The sequence below is a fragment of the Enhydra lutris genome, unplaced genomic scaffold, assembly GCF_002288905.1.
Source record: "Enhydra lutris kenyoni isolate GAN:26980312 unplaced genomic scaffold, ASM228890v2 scaffoldscaffold10, whole genome shotgun sequence".
Classification (NCBI taxonomy): Eukaryota; Metazoa; Chordata; class Mammalia; order Carnivora; family Mustelidae; genus Enhydra; species Enhydra lutris.
Window position 1 is genome coordinate 17,719,206 of NW_019154094.1, and position 14,154 is coordinate 17,733,359.

Genomic DNA, 14,154 nt, shown 5'->3' on the forward strand with positions numbered 1-14,154 from the left:
AAGAAAGAAAGAAAGAAAGAAAGAAAGAAAAAATGTTCTGGATCTTGATGGTGGTAGTAGTTTCATGGATGCATACTTCTTTTAAAATCCATTGAACTATATACTCTTTAAATGGGTACAGATAATTATATACAAATTATATCTCAGTAAGTTGATTTTTTAAAAAGCAGTTGAAGGTTCCCCAAAAGTAGCCGGAGCAAAAAGATGACATGTTGTAGGATTCTCTTACAGAAGGTGAAAAATGGGCAAAACCAATCTATGATCATAGAACAACAGCTATCTTGGAGGGTCGGTATACATGTAATGACTGGGAAGCTTCTGGGTGCTAGTGATGTTCTGTATCTTTACTAAGTAGCCGTTACATGGGCTGTTCAGTTTTTAGGCATTCATTGAACACTTAATGTGTGCTCTTCCGGTGTTGTTTTTGTTGTACTTTAAAAAAATTAAGGCTAGGTGACTTTTAGAAATTAAAAGAATTTGATGTAGCTACCAAATGCAATGTGAGGGTACTCTATGGATTTTGATTTGAAAAACTCAATTGAAAAGAATTTTGAGGGGATGGAAGAAAACTGAACATGGACTATTTATTAGAATTTAAAGAATCATTGTTCACTTCATTGTATGTGAGCTACAGGTACTTTTAAATTCCTTATATGTTAAAGAAACATAAAAATGTATTTATAGGTGAAATGATATGATGAACAAGATTCAGTACAAAATATTACAGAAAAAATATGTGTGTGCTAGGTGATGGGATATTGATCATCATGGAAGCTGGACAATAGGCTCATGGGATGGCAGATAGGGTCAGAGTGGGTATGAAGATATATAGTATGCCTGTGACCAAAATCTCCTTCTTTGTACTCTAAAGATCAAAATATCTATAGCATCAAAATGTCCTATTTCAGAACACACATGGCAAGAAATTTCTCAGGGGTCCAGAAACATGACAAGCAGGAATAGAAAGAAATTTATGAGAGCCCAATTAGGTCCTGAATGACAGCCAGACAGATATAGGATGACAAACAGTGCCCCTCCTTCCTCCAGAGACTGATCTATTTTGAGTCTGAAGTGAGGAAAGTGAGTGCAGATTATCCAAGGGATTTCACCTTGTTCTTCTGGTCCCTGGTTTTCTGAATCTGAAGGCTACCCAGCTATTGGGAAGAGGAGAATATAATAGGTGGCCAAAAAACAGAGTATGATGGTATTGGTTGGAATCCTGGCAGGAAGAGGTCACAATCATCTACAACTTTGAAGAGAATTAAATGAAGGAACTACTTTCAGAGGTACAGGTGGGACTACAAATTGAGGATTCTGAGACCCCTGGGACTAGCTGCCTTAGGATACCTCTACCACCTGGGCCAAAAACAGCAACAGCAAAGGGAGAGACTACATTACCAGGGCCTGAGGAGGTAAGAGAGGTGGGGACTACTATCATGAGATGGATCCATGCTGGAACTTGGACCTCAACACCTTCTCACTTCTCTCTCCTCCCGTTACCTTATGTCTCTCCAGGATCTCCATTAACTAAATTGAACTGAAAGTAACAGTCATGGGAATCCAAGTGGTGCCGTCCATAGTGGTCAGACTTCTAGGGAGTCCTCTCACCCAATCAGGGCAGAGAAGGTTGCCCAGTAGACTACAGAGATGGGGGGGGGGGGAGAATAACCAGCACACTCCCCCGAGAGAGAATTTACACCTCTCTGGAATACATAAGGTCTTCAAATCTGCAAATAGGACTACTAGCCATTTGGTGAAATCTTTAAATCAGTCAGACAACAATGAGTGAACTGCTTCATAATAGAGCATTGGGTTAAGGAGCTATTCCTACTACGACTTGGACTTACAAAATTAAATATCCTTCTGTATTTAACATTTTTTAATTAAATGCGCAATAAAGTACAGAAAGTGGGTTGCATTTTCCATGGAGATTTAACCATCTCCCTATTAAAGAGAAGAATTCAGAGCAAAGTTATTATAAGTAGAAATGCAACTCCAAGCCTAGACAAGGAGCATCTCCTTGTCCTGGCCCATTAGGCTCTTATGGACTGGCCTTTCCCTGCCTTCCCATGGGCATCTCCAACCTCTCTCCCTCTTATCCTCCAGGGGTGTGGGAGCCTGTCAAGCATGATGATGCTAACTCTGCTTCCTCTCACCACGGTTTTGCATCTGCTGTTTCCTCTGCCCCCAACATTCTTTCCTCCCATCCCCTTCCTGTTAAGTCCTATCTTAGCTCAACTGTCACTTTCCAAGGGAAGCTTTCCCAACTTCCCTAGGCACACATTCGTAGCACTGGGGTCTTTTCCTCCATGGAATCTCTTCCACATATTTTGGTATGACTGCTTGCTAGTCCATCTACCTCACTAAACTGCTAGCTCCACATGGCAAGGACCATGTGTACCTTATGCTCCATGACATTCCCAGGGCTCCACATACTCTTAGCTCATAGAAGGTACATAGTTATTGTTGAATAAATAATATTGTTGAATAAATAAGTCCTCAGTATAAGAGAACATTGTTTCTATTCAAGGGACAGCCTGAGCTTTAAAATTTTTTTTCCTTTAATATACAACACAATTTTGTGGGGTCCCCTCCACAGAATTACATTACTGGGAACTCTCAATTATCTGATTGTATCTTATATTCCTTTTTTTTTTAATTTCTTTTTTTTTTAAGATTTTGTTTATTTATTTGTCAGAGAGAGAGAGAACACAAGCAGGGGAAGCATTAGGCAGAAGGAGAAGCAGGCTTCCCACTAAGCAGGGAGCTTAATGTGAGGCTCAATGCCAGGACCCCTGGATCATGACCTGAATGGAAGACAGACGCTTAGCCAACTGAGCCATCTAGGCATCCCATTTCTTATATGCCTTATAAGAAAATGATCTGTACTGATTTTTTAAAAAGATTTTATTTATGTATTTATTTTAGAAAGAGAAAGAGCAGGGAGAGGAGCAGAAGGGGAGAAAGAATCTGAAGCAGACATCACCCTGAGCACAGAGCCCATCATGAGGCTCCATCTCACCACCCTGAGATCATGACCTGAGCCAAAACCAAGAGTTTGCTGCCTAACTGACTGAGCCACCCAGGAACCCCTAAGAAAATGATCTTTAATGAGGGCTTTTTAAAACAATGTACAAATTATGCTTAGGACTCATACACATCCAACTTCATCTCATAGTCCAGGTTTCGTACAACTGCTGCTCCAAGACATTACTTGCAGGCACTTGAAGCAAGAAAGACTTCATCACATATTCTGGATTCCATTTAAAATGCAAGAAGGTAACCACATACTTCTTTGGGGGTTTCAACAAGGGTTAAAACCCAAAGGACTTCAGAAAATTCTCAATTATCTAGAATGATTGGCTGTATTCTTAACTGACATTACTTGCAGGCGCTCAAGAAGGGTTTGGTAAATGGGAGAAGACATTTGTTGAACACTTAATACGCAGCAGCTATTGGGCAAGAAGTTTTAATAGTAACAAGAACAGTGACCAACATCTAGTGAGAATTTTATGTGGCAGGTGCTTTGCTAACACACAAACTATACACTGTCTCCTGGTCCTCCCAATAATCTAATGAGTTATTTTGCCCAGATACTGAGAGACTAAGTAATTTGTTGATGGCTACACAGCCAGAGCTGGGATTCATTTCCAAGCTTTTAATGTTGCTATCCCCCGTGTTCCTCCTCATCTACCTCATTTAATCCCGACAGTCTAAGAAGCAGGAAGATGATGTTCAAAATTTTTAAACATAAAACCTTACCATAAATGAAATGTTAAGTAGAGCCCAGTATCAGGTTGAAAAGAAGAGGAGCTGCTTTGAGCTTAAGAAGGAGTAAAGAATTAGGAATCGCATCAAAGCACCCCAAGTTCTAGTGCTGCACCTGGAAAAGTTCTAGCCATGTCTGCTGCAAAATTTGGGAAATGCTGTTATTAATTAAGAAACTGGAGTTGAGGGCACCTGGGTAGTTCAGTGGATTAAGCCTCCACCTTCAGCTCAGCTCATGATCTCAGGGTCCTGGGATTGAGTCCCTCACCAGGCTCTCTGCTCAGCAGGGAGCCTGATTCCCTTTCTCTCTCTCAGCCTGCCTCTCTGCCTACTTCTGATCTCTCTTTGTCATATAAATAAATAAAATCTTAAAAAAAAAAAAGAGAAACTAGAGTTGAAGTACCAAGAAATTTGCCCAAGTTTAATCATCTAATAAATGACAAAGCAGTAAGTTAAACCCCAATTAGGATGACTCCAAGGGCACCTGAGTGGCTCAGTAGGTTAAGCATCTGCCTCTGGCTCCGGTCATGATCTCAGGTCCTGGGATCAAGCACTGAGTCAGGCTCCCTGCTCAGCAGGGAGCCTACTTCTCCCTCTTCCACTCCCCTTGCCTGTGTTCCCTCTCCTGCTATCTCTCTTTCTATCAAATAAATAAATAAGTTTTTTTTTTAATTTTTTTTTAAAAGATTTTATTTATTACTTATTTGACAGACAGAGATCACAGGCAGAGAGGCAGGCAGAGAGAGAGGGGGAAGCAGGCTCCCTGCTGAGCAGAGAGCCCGGTGTGGGGCTCGATCCCAGAACCCTGAGATCATGACCTGAGCCGAAGGCAGAGGCTTAACCCACTGAGCCACCCAGGTGCCCCAAATAAGTTTTTTTTTTAAAAGGATGATTCCAGTATTCACTCATACACATGGATAGATGAATATGGCCAGAATAGTTACCTCTTAAAGCATATTAAAACTAACCCAAAATTCTGGTTGTAATTGAACCATTTCCAATGCAAGGAAAAATTAAGAAGTTTGCACAGTGAGTGTTCCAGTTTACCCAAGATCCCAAGACACAAGAAGACACTATTTATTTATTAAATAAACACTGACAAAGTAAATCCTAGATCTGGGATCACAAATGCAAAAAGGCATTTTAATTAAACTAAATCAGTTGCATTGTTATGTCCATGCATATGCTATGAATATAAAACCTTGCAGATAGAGTTTTAGATATACCCATATTTTCCACAGGTACAAAGTCAACAATGACCACCTAAGTTCTTCAGCATCTTCATACCATTATACTCATTTCATAAATCAATGGTAATAGCATCTGCAATAAGTCATCCAAACCAGAAAGAACAGAAAGAACAAACTGACTGGCAGAATATATTTCCTTCCTCTGTAAATACTCCTTACTATTTATCATTAGAATCATCTGATATCTCTAAGATTTAGAATGTATATTCTGTAGAGGGTATCTTTCAAATTTGGAACAATCCCCAGGGGTTTTTTGTTTGTTTGTTTTTTAAAGATTTTATTTATTGACAGAGATGACAAGTAGGCAGAGAGGCAGGCAGAGAGAGAAGGGGAAGCAGGCTCCCCTTTGAGCAGACAGCCCAATGCGGGGCTTGATCCCAGGACCCTGGGATCATGACCTGAGCTGAAGGCAGAGGCTTTAACCCACTGAGCCACCCAGGCGCCCCATCCCCAGGGTTTTTAAAGGTATGTTTCTAAAGCAGGGCCCTTACCAAAACAAAGCTCTATGGTCAAACATGTATGGACAATGCTACATACTACCTAGCCACTTTGGAAATCTGTAATATACACTAAGGAGTTTAAGAAGATCCCACGGCAGGTAAGACTTGGTAAATGGACATCAATTTCCAAAACATATCTCACTAGGAACCAGGTTTATTTCAAATAATTCCTCTTACTATCCTGGGGATCATATTTGAGGACATACCATAATGAAGGAAAGATGTTCGAGAATACATAGGTTTGTGAGATTGGGGAAAAAACACAATATTTAACTGCTCTTTGACAACCTCATTGTATCCAACTCTCTATTCTTCATAGGTGTCTACCCTGCCCCAATGTTTTTGTTTTCTGACTACTTTAAATCTTAAAATAGGAGAAAATAGTAAGAAAAAATGAGAAAACTAATTTTTGAGTAACTTACTCAACAGTTTGAAATACTGACATTTTGAAACAAAGTGATCAAAGTTAGTTCAGAAGGGAAATTATTTTACTGAAAAATAACTTGATCAGTCCAAATAGGTACTTACATTTATTGATATATGTTAAATATATGGATATGTGTGGGATGCCTGGATAGCTCAGTTGGTTAAGCAACTGCCTTCAGCTCAGGTCATGATCCTGGAGTCCGGGGATCAAGTCCTGCATTGGGCTCCCTGCTCAGTGAGGGATCTGTTTCTCCCACTACCCCTCCCCATCTCATGTTGTCTCTCTCTCATTCTCTCTCTTTCAAATAAATAAAATCTTTTTAAAAAATAAATAAATAACTATATGGGTAGGTACTTAGGATATGTATGTATATATGTATACATACATATATGTATATATGTATGTATGTATATATATGTGTATATATATGTATATATGTATACATACATATCCTAATAGATAATATATATAATAAAAATGAATAAGATAATAGATAATAGATATATAGGACAATAGATAATGGAAATTATAAACATATAATTTCTATTCAGAAATGAATAGATACACCTTTATGTAACAAGCATGATGAACAAGCATAATTTATAACATAAAACATTTTCTTTTTTTTTTTTTGGTCCACTGTCCCTCTAAACTTGATTAGGTATTAATGATCTTCCTCTGCCCTTGGATAAAAAACTCAAGCAGGCCCATGATTTTGCTTTTCACAGGTAATAGTTCTAGAACCACTTCAAGTTATAAACAGAAATGCCACAACATGTGCTAAGCAAACATCTGTCCTTGTCTTTGTGTTGACTCTCTTCCCTGGTCCTGCTTCAGTCTGGAAACCTACAACAGGGTGATGGTTGTCGTCGTTTTCTCCTTCTCCCCCTTACTTCCCCTGTCATTCCCTTACCCTACTAGCTAATGTTCTGATTGTCCCAAGGCTGAAAAATTTAACAGATAGGAGAGCTCTTCCTGTGTTGGTTCTGTTATAAGCTGGCTTTTCTCTCTCTGGGCCTGTAGTACATGGGTATATATTAGGATTTGTCTGTATGGGGTGCCTGGGTGGCTCTGTTAGTTGAGCATCCCAGTCTTGATTTTGGCTCAGGTCATGATCTCCGGGTATGATATTGAGCGCCACACTCAGGCTCGATGCTGGGTGTGAAGCCTCCTTAAGTTTCTCTCCTTCTCTCTCTCTTTCTCTCCATCTCCCTCTGCCCCTCCACTCATCTCTAAAAAAAAAGGGAGTTGTCTGTACATCTGGCAAATTGTTAGAACGGATGCTCAGCTTTTTGGGGGAGTTTGCATGGACTATACAGAGGTTCTGTGCAGGGTCCTTCTCTTAGACCTAAACTCTTCTCTGGGTTATTCTTTGTGAACCTCTCCTTGAGCCCCAAGGATCAAGCAATCTGCCTTGGACCTCATATGTCGTGGTTCCCTGACCTCCTTCAGTTACCATTCTTGACTAGATTCAAAACAACTACTCATTGGCTCTGTCCTCTGCAGTCTGGATCTGGTTCCTAGGAAACACTCACATATCTCATGCTCTGACAAAGCCTGAAAAGCAGGCCAATTCTCAAGCATCAGCACACCCATCCTACCACCCACACAGTTGACCAGCCTTTCTTTGCTTTCCCTTCTAGATTTCCTAGGTTGAGTCAGACACTGATGCATGGGCTGCTGCAAACATCAGGCTTCTGGGTTCTCCAACTGCAAGAAACATAATTCAGAGCTCTCTGATTAGTCCTTTTGATGAGGCCTCACTTGGTTTGGGGTTACAAAACAGTATTCACCATCATTCCTTCCAAGGCGGTGGTGACAACTCACTGTATGACCACAGCTCTCTCAAAAGAAATTTCTTCTCTACTCCCTTCTTGACTCTTAGATATTCAAAAGCCATAAGGCGGACTCACGACATTCTACATATGGGATAGTTGGTCTTGCGATAGACACCTCAGGTTCCTCAGTGAAAACTTGGGCAGGAAGAGACCCATCCCATATGTACCTGTGTGTTTATATTTTATATGCAGTTTCTATAACAACTTCAACTATTTAAGAGTGATGTAAGAGCTCTCTCCAAATTCAACAATAAATCTCCAACTCTCGCTCATCACTGCTGATTTGGATGGATGGTCATCATTATAAAAGACTTTACAACCAAGAGCATGCATTGAGAATTTTTTCAATTCATATGTTCTCATATTAGGATAAATAAAACCTACTTGAAATACGTGGACTTAAAATAGTCTTTCAACATATTCCTCACACATTAAAGTATTCTCAAATTACTAGCTATTGGTGACATTCCTGATAGTGTCCTAGATTTTTCAACTTTTGCAACAGCCCAGATGGTCAGAAAGAACTTCACCAAATTTGGATCATCATTTTTAATGGAATGATTTTAAATACGCTTTTGACAATCAGCTCAGAGTTATATTGAAGGAAAACTACTTAACAGTATTTGCAACTAAAAGAATAGATAATTACCAGAATAAACTAGTTAGTTCCTAATGCTTATATCCTAAATTGAGAACTAACATAGGGCCAAGGATGTAAAAAGCAAACATATGTATTTTTAGACATTTTTAAATCACAAAGTGGGAAAAGTTGTATAAATCTAGGTATTTCTGTCCACATCCATTTGAAAGAATCCCATAAATTTCAAGACTAAAAAGAATAATTTTTTTTAAGATTTTATTTATTTATTTATTTATTATTTGACAGAGATCACAAGTAGGCAGAGAGGCAGGCAGAGAGAGAGGAGGAAGCAGACTCCCCGCTGAGCAGAGAGCCCGATGCGGGGCTTGATCCCAGGACCCTGGGATCATGTCCTGAGCCGAAGGCAGAGGCTTTAACCCACTGAGCCACCCAGGTGCCCCAAGAATAATTTTCTAATTGTTAAGTCAGATATCTAATCATCATCCTTTATCTTGGGCTGTCAAAAAAAAAAAAAAAAACATTTTAGATTTATTCACCATAAAATATAAGAAACTTTCAGATTCAATTCCTTACAAGGACTTTTTTATCTCTTTTGTGCTCAAGGATCTACAATGATTAAAGTAATCAACCAAGAAGTACACTTAAAGATGTTCTAAGAGAACTTAACAAAAATACTAACATGATTATCTTTGGAGGGAAATTTTCTTTAACATAGAAGGAGTTGGAGAAAATGAAATCAGAAAAAAATATTTAGTTTTGTTTTGTTTTAGGGTTTTGGGGGTTGTGGTTTTTTTGTACTGTTTAAAGGAAAGAATCTCACCAACGATTTTAGAAGGTAGGGTATGAAATTACTTAATTACTCAGATAATTAAAGCTGTAAGGATAAAGTTGGAGGGGGAACATAAAATAACTGATAATTTCACTCTCTTCACCTGGCCTTAATGCAAATCAGAACACTTTCCTCCCTGCATGACTCCAAACAATTTACCAGAAAAGAAAAAAAAAATAGAGAAAAATGAAGTAACCCAGAACACATTGTGTATGACAAAAACTGCAATGTTACCATTCAGCAATTATGATGCTGTAGTTTATTTTTAAATAGCTCAGAACTGAACATGAGCATGAAGTGGTTCTGGACACAGCCAGAGCTCTTCACTTAAGGCAATACATAATTTTCCCTAGAGCTTCTCTGCCTTATATCTTATATTTTATACCTTCTACCTTATATCTTTCTTCCATAACCCTTCATGGAGCCCCACAGAAATTGCCTTCAGCTATGAACTCCCAGGAAAACGCATCTATATGGAAAGGCATGGAAAAAGGTCCACTGTCTTTACTTTCTGCAGAAAAAGGTAGGAAATATTTCTTTCAGGGTAGCCATCCAATACCTGAGTATTTTTAATACTCCACAGCAGAGAGTTTAGTTTGTTTTCAGGGAGGATGAAAGTTTAAAGCAACACAAAGAGAGGGGTGCCTGGGTGGCTCAGTTGGTTGAGCATCTTATTCTTGATTTCAGCTCAGGTCATGATCTCAGGGTTGTGAGATGGAGCCCTAGATCAGGCTCCCTACTCAGCAGGGAGTCTGCTTGAGATTCTCTACCTCTCCCATTGCCCCTCCCCCTGCTAGCTCTCTCTTTCTCTTTCTCTACTCTCTCTCTCTCCAAATGGATATATAAATCTTTAAAAAGTAAATAAAATATAGCAACACAAGGAGAATGAAGGAGTCAGAGGATAGAATCTTCTCCAAAGTTACCGCTCTTTGAACTCCTAAAATTAGGAAGGGCTATAGCAATGAGCAAATCATGTTGCAAAAGAGGGGAGCAAGGGTCTGAGCCACGAAGGGATCTGCCCAGCACTTCCTAGAAGGATGAAATGGGACTCTGGGTCCCTAGGCCCACACTGGAGGACTCTGTCTACTACCCCACTTTCTCCTTTGTCTTCTCCTTGACCTCTCTGACAAATGCTCAAAGTCTCACTTAAAACAGCCCCTTTCTCAAAATAACAAGGGCTTGTCAAAAGAAGGAAAAGTTTACAATACAGATTCCAATTAATGACCTCTCATTGCTGGATAACTTAAGTCTTCCAGAAACTGATTCCACCAATATGTGTTATTTATCTACATCCTACCCTTGCTCCAAAAATAACTTGTTATATTTTGCAAAAATACATAAAATACAACCAGCTGAAAATAAATACAATAGGGAAATTATCTCAAAAGGCAAAGGATAGGAAAATCTAGCCTATTAAAAGTGCCTATGCTAGGACTTCATGGAAAGGTCAAGGAAGTATCAATATTCCCAAAGGAATCTCCTAGAGAAACTATCATACACCACAAAAGCAATTTATCTAACTGGTAGCATAACAGCCAATATTGTAGGCAACACATAATAGTGACCCATCAGGAATGAGTTGGGGATTGAAATGAAATGTCAACAGGAGTTGATAGGGAGGGACGAGGCACAAAATTCCCTTTTAAGGTCTTTTTATGCAAGGTTTGATTTCTGAAACAAGTCAGTCCTAAACCTTGCAGGATTGGGAAGGAAAGGAGAAAAAAATGGGTAGGAAGAGGAAAGAAAAGAGAGTGTCGCAGAATAGGGGGAGGCAAAGGGAACCAGGACAGGCTGCTGTCAACGTAGGCATCATTTGTTAAAGAACCGAAAATAACTTACTGCATAACTGGAGGTTTAAAGTCACACATCGCCTAGACTCGATTGCACTTTTGTTACATTATAATGCAATATAGTACAAATCAATTGGCTCAGAGTTTAAAATTAGGGCCCAATTACCTGTGTAAGGGAATCATAAATCCAACCTGCATTTTTCTAACAGGGTTAACGACTCATGATCCAGCTTAAACTCTGGAAAATAAATTTTGTGGTCTTAAGAACAATTGGGCATGGTATTTTATCGCCTTGGTCTAGGGCAGCAGGTTGAAAGATGGGGGGTACTGGGATGCAGTGTTTGGGGGGATAGAAGCCTAAAGCAAAACAAACAGAGCACTGACTGTTGCTGAAAACACCAGCTACACGCAAGAAATCACAACAGGAGCACTTCCGTGTAATAGGCGGTCAAAACCTGGACATCTGCTATTTGGTGAAGTAGTAAAGGCAAAACACTCCTACAGCTTTTCTTATTCAGAAAAAAAAAAAAAAAAACAACAGCAAGAAGAACAACAACAAAAAAACAAACAAACAAAAAACCCCACAACACCCTGGCACTAAAGAAGTTAAGGTGAAATGCTAAGGGGAGAAATTTGAACCCCCAGTACCAGCTCACCCAAACCAGGGCTTCCTGAGTGAGGTCACACCTGCACTGAGCCAGTCTTCTCAGGCACGGTCTGTTGACTTTCTCTTCAACAGCAAACGCCTGAGGGAGCACTCAGTGAAGGGGGGGTGGAGGGGATAGAACTGTGGCAATGGCGGCATTAGTATAAACTGCTACAAACTTCGTGGAGGGCGGTGTAATGCTGTACAGGTGTGTGTATACACCCCTATTCTCTATTTTTGACATTAGAATTCCATTTTCATAAAATTTGCTGAAGAAATGCTTGAACAAGGGATGCAAAGATACACATACCAGGTTCTTTGTTGTAGCCTTGCTTCTAAGAGCCAAAGTTGGAAGCAAACAAAATCCATTAAAGGGGATGATTTCAGTAAACTATATTTCACACACAGAGAGTAAAAATGCTATGCTACAATTATAGATGACAATATAATTCTATGATCATGGCACATCATAAAGTAAAATAACAACAGTATTGGGTGTATCAAATTTGTGTGTGTGCAAGTGTGTGTCTGTGTGTGCACATGTGCAAGGCGCTGGTGAAGCAGCAGGTGTGGCAAAAAAATATCCCTACGTATAAATCAAGGTTATGGCTGTGTGGTAAGATGATAGGTGATATTGACCTTTCAAAAGTATTTTTTCTGTGGTGTTAGATTTTGGATTTTAATTTTATAACATGGGGAGGTATTCCTTTTATAATCTGAAAAAAATACAGCAATTTCTACTTTGGATCTTCTTGAAAGTCAGGAGGATAGGAGGACGAGCAGCAATACCCAGTAGAAGCAGAGGCCCAGCAGGACCCATCAGGCTTTCACTGCACAAAGCACTAGCACCTCTGCAGAAATGCTTTCTGTTGTCACACAAATTCCACTGGCTGGTACATTTCATTGAGGATGAAAAACAAATGCACCAAAACAGATCATTTGTTCACCTTACCTTTGTGTTCCGTGGGTCAGAAAAACTCAGTCCATACAATGCCTTCTGAGGGCAAATAACATTCCTTCCAGTCCTAAAATATAGCTAGAAACTTTAGGAATGGTGCCTTCTACACTAGGCTTGTTGCTTGTTGTTCTATTTTCTCATCTTCCAAATGAACACGAAAAACTGTGACTTTGTGAAGGCAATTTCTCTTTTTTCAGCAAAGAAACTGCCAAAGAAACATGCGCTGAGAACACATGCTTCTCACTGACTCATATCTGTATCTTGGTTTTATCAGGACTACGCCGGGGAAGATATTTGCAAAGTCAGAGAAAAAGACCTAGAAGGCCATAGAGGTCATTCAATTCAGTGTCTCATATTTTTCTTTCACGCTGTGAACCGGACTAAAGCTGAGAGTCAGACTCCCAGGCCACAGTTCACAACTCTGGCTCTAATTCCATTCAAAGATGCAACTGTAAGTTCCCTCTTCTAGAGAATCTGAATATTTCTTTAGCTAATGTTGACATAAATCAGACTTTGGAGTCAGGTGTGAGATACAGAAAGAAAAAGAAAGCAAAAAGCAGCAAATCTAACATAATATACCAGTTAGCTTTTCCAGATGCATCTGAGAGATACTTTCGATAATGAAAAATACTTCATACACTATTTTATACAGTATACCCACTTGATTCCATGATAGAAAGAGTTAAAAGTTCAGGGGGAACAGCCAGATGGGTCACTTGGGGACATCTGGAGGGGGAGGGGCAAAGGGAAAGAGAAAGAGAGAGAGAGAGAGAATCTAAAGCAGGCTCCATGCCCAGTGTGGAGCCTGATGCAGGGCTCGATCTAACAACCCTGAGATCATGACCAGAGCCAAAACGAAGGAGCCAAGGGTGAGCCACCCAGGATGCCCCTGCCCCCCCTTTTTTGACATTTTTTAATGTTTTACTTTCAGAACCACATAATTTAAAGAGTTTTCTCTTACTTCTATCAAAACAAGACATATTTGCTATAAAATATCTGGAAAATGAAATGTTAATAAGCAAAAAATAAAAAAAGACAACATCTCATACAATTCAACCAAGAGGCAACCACAGTTAAAATTTTAGTATTGTTCCCTCTGGTTTCTTTCCCTTTGTGAATGGTTTAGATCTTAATACATACGCCATTTCTAGATTGTCTTTTCACCTAAATTATACCTAAGCATTTTATCAGGACATTAAAAACTACTTACAAATTTTGATTTAAAGTACAAACAGTATTACATAGTATGGATGTGCCAAATTTTTTTTTTATTTTATTTTTTATAAACATATAATATATTTTTATCCCCAGGGGTACAGGTCTGTGAATCGCCAGGTTTACACACTTCACAGCACTCACCATAGCACATGCCCTCCCCAATGTCCATAATCCCCCCCAACACCCCTCCCCCCATTAACCCTCAGTTTGTTTTGTGAGATTAGGAGTCACTTATCGTTTGTCTCCCTCCCAATCCCATCTTGTTTCATTTACTCTTCTCCTACCCCCTTAACCCACCATGTTGCATCTCCTCTCCCTCATATCAGGGA

The 14,154-nt window shown here is 39.5% G+C and overlaps 1 protein-coding gene across 4 annotated transcripts in view; it reads right to left on the reverse strand.

Annotated features, from left to right (window-relative positions):
• LOC111144098 (fragile histidine triad) overlaps positions 1 to 14,154 on the reverse strand; it is a 1,461,119-nt gene that overhangs the window by 910,191 nt on the left and 536,774 nt on the right. The window lies entirely within an intron of this gene.